The sequence below is a fragment of the Saimiri boliviensis genome, chromosome 12, assembly GCF_048565385.1.
Source record: "Saimiri boliviensis isolate mSaiBol1 chromosome 12, mSaiBol1.pri, whole genome shotgun sequence".
Classification (NCBI taxonomy): Eukaryota; Metazoa; Chordata; class Mammalia; order Primates; family Cebidae; genus Saimiri; species Saimiri boliviensis.
In genome coordinates, this window is record NC_133460.1 from 11,088,616 (window position 1) to 11,099,688 (window position 11,073).

Consider the following 11,073-nt stretch of genomic DNA (forward strand, 5'->3'; position numbering starts at 1 on the left):
GCCCCTCCCTGCCCCTGAAGCCCCTCCCAGAATGCCGTGAGCGCCTGTTCCCAGAGCGGAACGCCCCTGGGCTATTAACACCTGTGAAGGTTTCTGTTTGCTGAAGGGAGGTGTGCGCAGGGTCGTCTCTGATCATTTCCCATGAAGTGAGTTTTCTATGATGATTCTCGGTGGAACCCAACCCTCACGCACACAGAATTCAGCAGGGCTGCCAGGTGTTAAGCGTCAACTTACAAATGTCAAGAGCGGGTGAAGGACCTTTTAAAAAAAATCCCTCACGCCTGTAATCCCAGCTCTTTGGGAGGCCAAGGCGGGTGGATCACGAGGGCAAGAGATCGAGACCATCCTGGTCAACAAGGTGAAACCCCGTCTCTACTAAAAATACAAAATATTAGCTGGGCATGGTGGCGCGTGCCTGTAATCCCAGATACTCAGGAGGCTGAAACAGGAGAATTGCCTGAACCCAGGAGGCGGAGGTTGCGGTGAGCCGAGATCGCGCCATTGCACTCCAGCCTGGGTAACAAGAGCGAAACTCCGTCTCAAAAAAAAAAAAAAAAAAAAATCCCTTCTACAGAAAACAACTGAAAAATTCCAGAACAACTGTAGAAAACCAGTTACCCAAGGGTTCTGGGGAGGAGACTGACAGGTAAAGGCGGGTACCAGCTGGGAGTGGCATCTCCTTCGTGTCCACGAAGCTTTGCCCTGGAGGATCCGCAGGTCTGCCGTGGCGCTGTGAAGTGGCCCGGACTCCCACGAAACCCACCACTTTCCCGGCCAAAGGAAACCAAGGAAGGAGCCCAGAATACCCAGGGCCCGGAGCTCAAGGAGAGGCCTGGACCAGAGGCGCCAAGGAGGGGCCACAGACCCAGCTGAGCTCTCAGCAGGAGCCGTGGCTGAGCCCACGTGCCTAGCTTAGCCCTGAACCAGCAGACTGCAAGCTGCCGACAATGAAGAAAACCTGCTCTGGCCAGTCTGGACTCGGCCTTCGACCAGCACCATGGGAGGCCGAGGTGTGAGGATCAGTTGAGGCCACAAGTTCGAGACCAGCCTGGGCAACATAGTGAGACTCTATCAAGAACTTAAAAATGAGGCCATGCGCGGTGTCTCACACCTGTAATCCCAGCACGTTGGGAAGCTGAGGTGGACAGATCATGAGGTCAGAAGATCGAGACCATCCTAGCCAACAAGGTGAAACCCGTCTCTACTAAAAATACAAAAAATTAGTAGGTGTGGTGGCACGTGCCTGTAGTCCCAGCTACTCAGGAGGCTGAGGCAGGAGAATCACTTGAACCCGGGAGGCACAGGTTCCAGTGAGCCGACATGGCACCACTGCACTCCAGCCTGGGTGACAGAGCAAGACTCCAGCTCAAAAAATAAAAAAAAAGCCGGGCGCGGTGGCTCATGCCTGTAATCCCAGCACTTTGGGAGGCTGAGGTGAGTGGATCACGAGGTCAAGAGATCGAGATCATCCTGGTCAACATGGTGAAACCCCGTCTCTACTAAAAATACAAAAAATTAGCTGGGCATGGTGGCTCGTGCCTGTAATCCCAGCTACTCGGGAGGCTGAGGCAGAAGAACTGCCTGAACCCAGGAGGCGGAGGCTGCGGTGAGCCGAGATCACGCCATTGCACTCCAGCCTGGGTAACAAGAGCGAAACTCCGTCTCAAAAAATAAAAAATATTAGCTGGGCATGGTGCCTGTAATCCCAGCTACTCAGGAGGCTGAGGCAGGAGAATTGCCTGAACCCAGGAGGCGGAGGTTGCGGTGAGCCGAGATCGTGCCATTGCACTCCAGCCTGGGTAACAAGAGCGAAACTCCGTCTCAAAAAAAAAAATAAATAAAATAAATAAAAAATAAAAATAAAATTTTAAAAAAACAAATTGTACTGACGGTCACTGGCATTCATTCCAATGAGACAAGAAAAATATAAGAAACAAGGAGCATCAGAAAGAAAGGAGCCAAACTCTTTATTCGCAGATGGCGTGATTATTCACACATAAAGTTTCTAAGTACTAGAACTGCTGGCGAGGCTGGCAAGGTCACCGAATGTAAGGTTAATATCTGAAAATGAAGTGTCTTTGTATGTACCAGCAGCAAAACAACTGGAAAGCAAAATTTTAAAATCCAGTTGCAATCGCTCAAAAAATAAAATACTTAGAAATAAACCTAAAACATGTTCAAGACTTCCTCTGTGAAAATACAGGGAGCTGCTGAGAGAAAACAGAGCGGAATGAGTCAGCAGAGAACCATGCCCCACTCAGGAATTGGAAGGCAAACGTGACGACTCCAGTTCCCCCACACTGACCCAGGGATGGAGTCAATTCCGGCAGCCCTTTCTGAAGAAGTTGATGAGATGATTTAAAAACGTACATAGGGCCGGGCGCGGTGGCTCAAGCCTGTAATCCCAGCACTGTGGGAGGCCAAGGAGGGTGGATCACGAGGTCAAGAGATCGAGACCATCCTGGTCAACATGGTGAAACCCCGTCTCTACTAAAAATACAAAAAATTAGCTGGGCATGGTGGCGCGTGCCTGTAATCCCAGCTACTCAGGAGGCTGAGGCAGAATTGCCTGAACCCAGGAGGCGGAGGTTTCGGTGATCTGAGATCGCACCATTGCACTCCAGCCTGGGTAACAAGAGCGAAACTCTGTTTCAAAAAAAAAAAAAAAAAAAAAAAGAGCAAAAGATTTAAATAGATACATTACACACACAAAAAAAAACATACAAAAGCCAGGTGTGGTGGTGCATGCCTGTTATCCCAGCACTTTAGGAGGCTGAGGTGGGAGGCTCACTCGAGCCCAGGAGTTTGAGGCTGCAGTAAGCTATGACCACACCACCGCACTCCCATCTACTTGGGACGCTGCGGTGGGAAAAGAACTTGAGGCCAGTTTGAGGCCACAGCGAGCTGTGACCACGCCCTGGGTGAAAACTTCCTCTCAAAAAACACACGCCACACGACCAGCCCACATGTGAAAAGGTGCTCATCATCATGACTCATCAAATGCAAATGAGATCCCAAATGAGTCGCTGCCCGTCACACACCCACTTGACATGACTCATTGAGGAAATGCAGATTCAACCCAGTGAGAAATCCACAGTGAGACACGGCTCATCACACACCCACTACGGTGCCTAAATTTAAGAGGACTGACACTGACAAGTGTTGGCAGGGATGTGAAGCAACCGGAACTCTTGCAAGCTGCCGCTGGGAGTGAAAATCGATACAGGCACTTGCATTTAGCACTTTCTTAAGAAGTTAAACTTGGCCGGGCGCGGTGGCTCATGCCTGTAGTCCCAGCAATTTGGGAGGCTGAGGCGGGTGAATCACCTGATGTCAGGAGTTCCAGACCAGCTTTGCCAACATGGTGAAACCCCGTCTACTAAATATACGAAAATTAGCCGGGCATGGTGATGCACACCTGTAATCCCAGCTACTCGGGAGGCTGAGGTGGGAGAATCGCTTGAACCTGGGAGGCACAGGTTCCAGTGAGCCAAGATCACACCACTGCACTTCAGCCTGGGCAACAGTGAGACTGCAAAAATAAATAAATTTTAAAATAATAAATCAATAAATAAAAATTTTGGCCAGGCTCAGTGACTCACGCCTGTAATCCCAGCACTTTGGGAGGCCAAGGCAGGCAGATCACCTGAGGTCAGGGTTTTGAGATCAGCTGGTTCAACATGGAGAAACCTCGTCTCTACTAAAAATACAAAAATTAGGCCAGGCGCGGTGGCTCAAGCCTGTAATCCCAGCACTTTGGGAGGCCAAGGCGGGTGGATCACGAGGTCAAGAGATGGAGACCATCCTGGTCAACATGGTGAAACCCCGTCTCTACTAAAAATACACACACACAAAAAAAAAATTAGCTGGGCATGGTGGCGCGTGCCTGTAATCCCAGCTACTCAGGAGGCTGAGGCAGGAGAATTGCCTGAACCCAGGAGGCGGAGGTTGCGGTGAGCCGAGATCGCGCCATTGCACTCCAGCCTGGGTAACAAGAGCAAAACTCCATCTCAAAAAAATAAAAATAAAAATAAAAATACAAAAATTAGCCAGGCATGGTAGCACACGCCTGTAATCCCAGCTACTCAGGACGCAGAGAATTCCTTGAACCCGGGAGGAGGCTGCAGTGAGCCGAGATCATGCCGCTGCACTCCAGCCTGGGTGGTACAGTGAGACTCTGTCTCAAAAAAAAAAAAATGACTAAAGTCGGGCACAGTGGCTCACACCTGTAATCCCAGCACTTTGGGAGGCCGAGGCAGGCAGCTCACTTGAGGTCAGGAGTTTGAGACCAGCCTGGCCATCACGGTGAGACCTGTCTCTACTAAAAATACAAAAATTAGCCAGAAACTGCTTGAACCCAGGAGGCAGAGGCTGCAGTGAGCTGAGATCATGCCACTGCACTCCAGCCTGGGTGACAGGAGACTCCATCTAAAAAAAAAGAAAAAAAAAAAAAAAGGGCTGGGCTCCGTGGCTCACACCTGTAATCCCAGCACTTTGGGAGGCCAATGCGGGCGGATCACCTGAGGTCAGAAGTTCGAGACCAGTCTGGCCGACATGGTGAAACCCTGTCTCTAAAAAAAAAATAATAATAAAAAAGAGGTAAGGCGTTCATAACCAGCCTGACCAACATGGTGAAACCCCATCTCTTAAAAAAAAAAAGTAAAATAAAACATAAGAAAGGCGGGTAGGAACCAAAGAATAAAGGGAAGGAAGCAGGACCCCTGAGGCCCCAGAACGGAAGAGTACTGCAAAGCCCTGGTAAATGTGACTTCATCCGAAAGAAGGATTCCTAGTGAATGAACGAACGGCAGTCACCAGGCAGATGTCAAACAGACGGAAGACACTTCCCAAGCGTCAAAGGCACAGCAAGTTAACAGGGACGGCCAGCACAGTGGAAAAGCGAGTGGGGGCTGGTCTCGAGGGGGGCTTTCAGGTCTGACCTCTGGACATCCACTGAAACTCAAATTAGAACAAGGAGCTTTGCATTAGCAGACGGGAGCGCCACGTGGCGGGGAGGAGAGCCGGAGCCTACAGGCCCGGAGAGCGCGGCTGCCCTGGTTCCCGCTGGCCACACGATCACGGCGGGCACGTGGGTGGCTTTCTTTCTGGTCTCCTCTGCGCTTTGGGGGCTGCACTCACAGGCACCTGGGTTTCCGTGCCAGGGACACCAGGGATGATGGCAGCCAGGGTGCCCGCGCCCCCACCCACCCCAGGCTATTGTTGGCCTTTTCACGCTTCGAATGAATAAAATAACTTTGGTCTTGTTTGTTCTGCACATTAAAAAAAAAAAAAAAAAAAAATAGCACCTTTTCTCTGATTTTCACACGGCTGAGCCGTCAGAGTACCGGCAGTCACCTTTAAGAAGTTGAGTAAACAGAGACTTCTGGCTTTGCTGGCTCGGCCTGTGGTGTAGCCTCGTTCTCCCGCGCTAATCCGATAATCCCATGGGGGCTCCCGCAGCAGCGCCCCTTCACAGAGAGCAGGAGCTGTGCTCTGAGCTCAGAGCTTGGCTTCTGCTCTGATCATTCTAAATTCCACCCCCCACACACACCTAATGTGGTCTGGCTTGGAGCAAATTCATCACTGGGTCTCTACCCCAGGTCACCTCTTCCAGGAAGCCTTCCTGGTTGGCCCAGTCTTCCCGACTCTGGGAGGTCAGCACCTCCCCTCCACCAGCCAGGCCAGAGCAGGATGTCCTGCCGAGTCAGAGCTGTGGAAGGTGGCCTTCTATCCCTGATTTACAGAGAAGAGAACTGAGGTCCCGAGGGTTCGGATGAGGGGCCACATCCCTCATGAGAACCAGGTCTCCTGGCTTCAGCAGAGGAGCATGGGCACAGCTCGGAGCCAGGCACTCCGGGGTGGTCCTGGCTCGGCAGTTCTGAAAGCGAAGATTCCAGTCCCGCAAAACGGCATCAGTGCACGGAGCAGCACTTGGCTCTGGGGCCGAGACGCTGGCAACACCTGGGCCAGAACAGGGGCACCAGGACGGTTATGATGGAGGAAGCCCGCCTTTCACCAGGTCTCTAGCTTCATAAAACACGACCAGAGTGACTCCATCTCGAAGTGCCTAGCCTGGTACTCACAGGGCATGTGCAGGTATAAAGTTCACGCTTAGGAGCTGAAAACAGCTGCTTCCCAAGCTGACCCCCAACTGTTAATTGAAAAGTAGCTCTGGCCATGTGGCACATTTCCCAGCGGGCCTCAGAGTGTGCAGACCTCCTGAGAGTGTGGCCACTTTGTTAGGCGCTTCAGTGAGCAGGCTGAGGCTGAGGCTGAGGCTCAGGGGTCACCGACGACACCACACCTGCACACTCAGCTCTATTCACAGCTCCTCGCAGCTGCTTGGGAGCAGAGATGCTAACAAGGGACATGAGTTCTTCCTCCTGCTTTCTGAGCACACCCACTCTGCAACAGAGTCATTCTTTGTTTTGTTTTTGACATGGAGTCTCACTCTGTCACCCAGGCTGGAGTGCAGTGGTCCCATCTCGGCTCACTGCAACCTCCATCTCCCAGGTTCAAATGATTCTGCCTCAGCCTCCCGCGTAGCTGGGATTACAGGAATGCACCACCACACCAGGATAATTTTTGTATTTTTAGTAGGGACAAGGGATCACCATGTTGGCCAGGCTGGTCTCGAACTCCTGACCTCATGATCTACCCGCCTCAGCAAAGTGCTGGAATGACAGGTGTGAGCCACCACGCCTGGCCCTGCTCCACTGTTTTAAATTGACAGCATTATTTTTCACAACCCACTGTGCGCCTGTGGCTGGAGGCAAGAGTCACCACAGGCGTCCTCATTAGCTGCTAATTGCAGCCTGTCAGGGCCTCCACCTGTTGACACGGTGTGGCGGCCCCAGGGACGACGTGTGTGTTGATTACGCTGCTAATGACCCACGCCCAACCAGACAGCAATTCCCTTCAACAAATACAACCTCCGCTTGGCCAACTGCCAAGGGAGAGCCAGCGGCCTGCTTCACAGAGGGCGGCGTGCACGTGGAACGGGAGGCTGTCCAGATCTGACTGCAGGTGGAGATGGCCACCAGTGCCCCGTGTCTCCCTACAAATGGCTGTTTTCTCTCCACGTTTTACGAATCACAGGCCTCACGGGGCTACCCTGGAACCTGGGGCCCGCAGCCTTTCCCACGTTCCCTCTGCCACCCAGGAGGCGGGGCCGTGGGAGCGCCTCAGCCCCAGAGGGGCGGGAAGGTCCTGCAGGGTGGAGGGTGTGCCCCCATGTCCAGCCAGCTTCCCACAGGATCCAGCACCTCCACACTTTTTTGCTGTTATTTGAGACCGGGTCTTGCTCTGTTGCCCAGGCTGGAGCGCAGTGGTGCGATCACAGCTCACCACAGCCTCGACCTCCTGAGGCCAAGTGGTCCTCCTACCTCAGCCTCCTCATTAGCTGGCACCACAGGCTTGCCTCACCTCGCCCAACTATTGTGTAGAGACGAGGTCTTAATATGTTGCCCAGGCTGGTCTCAGACTCCTGGGCTCAAGCGATCCTCCCACCTTACCCTCCCAAAGTGTTGGCATTACAGGTGTGAGCCACCACACCCAGCCTCATCCCCGAATTCCTGCTGGGTGCCAGGTCGCCCCACGGCCACGCTGGCCTACCCTGCGCTCTGTTGCCTGGGCCTGGCCCCCTGGAAGCTGGTCCTGGTGTCCTCCATGTTGGGGATCACACGGGTTGGGGAGTTGGAGGATTCATCACATTCCCCACGTGTACGAGTCTATTCCCACACTGCTAGGAAGTCACTGTCAGATAGTGGGTAATTTGTAAACAAAAGAGGTTTGGCCAGGCGCATGGGCTCACACCTGTAATCCCAGCCCTTTGGGAGGCTGCGGTGGGCAGATCACCTGAGGCCAGGAGTTCAAGACCAGCCTGGCCAACATACAAAAATTAGCCTGGTGTGGTGGCGCCTGCCTGTAGTCCCAGCTACTCGGGAGGCTGAGGCAGGAGAATCGCTCGACCCCGGGAGGCGGAGTTTGTAGTGGGCCGAGATCATACCACTGCACTTCAGCCTGGGCGACAGAGCAAGACTCTGTCTCAACGAATAGAAAACACAAAAATTGAAAGGTTGAATTCGCTCCCAGTGCTACAGGGCTGGGGAGGCCTCAGGAAACACGACCATGGCGGAAGGCGAAGGGGACGCAGGTCCGTCTCATGGGGCAGCAGGCGAGAGCACAGAAGGGGAGCCGCCGCTTACAAGCCCTCAGCCCTCGTGAGAACTCACTATCCTGCGAACAGCACGGTGAACCCCGCCCCCACGATCCAGTCACCTCCCTCCCTTGATACGGGGATTACAGTTGGAGGCGAGACTTGGGTGGGGACACAGAGCCATGCCATCTCACTCCCCGCCAACCCACCCACCAGGCAGCCCCTGGGCCCCCAAACCTAAAACCGGGTTCTATGATGAGATCCGAGGGAGGCCGGCCCTGAGGGGTGGGGAGGGGGGTGGGAACCCCTGTGGGCTGTGTGTGACGGGGGCACCTGGCCTGGTGTGTCCTTCGGGCCTTGGAGACCACAGTCACGCGGACCAAGCCTGAATCACATCCTCTCCCGAAGCCCAGGCAGGCAGACGCCACCCCTCCGCTCCTGAAGCCCCAGCAGGCAGACCCACAGGTCAACTTACCTCTCCTTTCCCACTTCCTGGAGAGAGCTGAGTAAACATTTTGAAATCAGACATTCAGGGAAAATTAGTGAATTCAGGAAAACTCCGCTCCCCTCCCCTGTTCCCCTGTCTCTCCAGGCACCCCTGCCCTGGGGTCCGTACCAGGTTGTGACACCTGTTGGCCCACGTGGGCTCACAGGCCCCACCTCCACCCTGCCCGCCCCTCGCAGGCCAGCCCTGCACAGCCTCCCTAAACCTGGTTAGGGGGTGAAAAGCATCTCTCTGTCCTTCAACCTCTGAGAGTCCCACAAGAACCTGGAAATGAGGGCTGTGGGCACTGAAGGGCGACCTCCCAAAATATACACCCAGGCCAGGCCCAGTGGCTCATGCTGTAATCCCAGCACTGGGGACCCAGGGGGAAGGATCACTTGAGCCCAGGAGTTTGAGACCAGCCTGGGTAACACGGAGAAACCCTGTCTCTAATGAAAGCAAACATAAGGCCAGGCATGGTGGCTCACGCTGGTATATCCCAGCACTTTGGGAGGCCAAGGTGGGCAGATCATGAGGTCAGGAGTTTGAGACCAGCCCGGGCAACATGGTGAAACTCCTTCTCTGCTAAAAATACAAAAATTAGCTGGTCATAGTGGTGTGCAACTGTAATCCCAGCTACTCAGGAAGCTGAGGCAGGAGAATCTCTTGAACATGGGAAGTGGAGGTTGCAGTGAGCTGAGACTGGTGTCTCAGCACCACTGCACTCCAGCCTGAATGACAGAGCAAGACGCTGTCTCAAAAGCAAAGATAAGGCCAGGTGCACTGACTCATGCCTGTAATCCCAGCACTTCGGGAGGCTGAGGCCAGTGGATCACCTGAGGCCAGGAATTCAAGACCAGCCTGGCCCACATTGTGAAACCCCATCTCTACTAAAAATACAAAAAATTAGCTGGGCATGGTGGGGGACTCCTGTACTCGCTGCTACTCAGAAGACTGAGGCTGGACGTGGCCTCAGAAGGCCATTTGAACATGGCAGGCAGAGGCTGCAGTGAGCCGAGATCCTGCCACTGCACTCCAGCCTGGGCAACAACAGCAAAAATCCATCTCAAAATAATAAGAATAAAATAAAGTAAAATAAATATAACAGTAAAGATAACTTAGCCAGGCATGGTGGCACGCACCTATAGTTCCAGCTACTTTGGAGGCTGAGGCAGGAGGACCGCTTAAACCCAGGAGGTTGAGGCTGCAGCGAGCTGTGAGCGCACCACTGCACTCCAGCCTGGGAAAAGAGTAAGACGCTGCATTAAAGAAAAAAAATTGAGAGCGGTGCAGTCAAAGGCCAAGGAGGCCTGGAGCCCCTAGAAACTGGAGGCAGTTTCTGCAGCCTCCAGAGGGAGTGTGGTGACTGACAGTGACCTCAGATGTGTGGCCTCCAGACCTGGGAGGGGAACATCACTTTAGCCACTGGCGTGTGAGCCCTTCTCAGGCTGAAACTCTGACACCAACCCAGGGGAGGGTACCAGGGGGCTCTACCAGTCTCATGACCCCAGACCTCCAAGCGGATGCTGGCACGGACCTCAACCCAAACACAGGGGGCGGCTGTAGGCAAAGGGGAGTCCTGTGGGTGCCCCAGAGCAGACGCCCCCACCAGGCACCCATCCCAGCCCAGGGAAAGGAGGTGTCACACACAGTCACGGGACGGCATCATGGCAACCTGGACTCCAGCCGGCCTCCCCCTGTGTCCCCAGCCGGCCCTCGTGTCCTCCCATGCCCCCCCAACCCACGTAAGCCCCGGGTTCCCAGGCTGTGGCTCAGGGACTAGCATATGGGAAGCGCGTGGTAAATACTCGCTAATGATGATGATGAAACAATTTGCAAAAGAGAGAGCAGGGGCCCCAGAGGTACAAGGTTGCCACTAGAACCCAGGGGTTCCCAGGAAATGTCTGCGAGTTAATGAAGAATCCGCCAGGGGCTGAGCCCCCACCCAGCTCCACCCAGACCAGCGGAGGAAACTCACCTCAAGACCCTTCCCGATCCTCGACAGCACTCCTTCCTCCCACATCTTCCGCAAACCCACTCCACGGCACCGCAGGGGCACTAAGCTTCTTTTGTGTGCCTTTTCTTTTTTCTTTCTTTTTTTTTGAAATGGAGTCTCGCTCTGTCACCCAGGCTGCAGTACAATGGCGTGATCTCAGCTCACTGCAACCTCCGCCTCCTGGGTTCAAGCAATTCTCTCTCAGGCTCCCAAGTAGCTGGGACTACATGCGCACGCCACCATGCCCAGCTAATTTTTGTATTTTTAGTAGAGCCAGGATGTGGTCTCAACTATCGATCCACCCACCTCGGTCCCCCAAAGTGCTGGGATTACAGGCGTGAGCCATGGGGCCCGGTCCCCTGCTCTATTTTTAAAAGAACATATTTCAGGCGCCTCATCTCCAAGCTTGGCCAGGTACTGCCAGGTGGCGTGGTG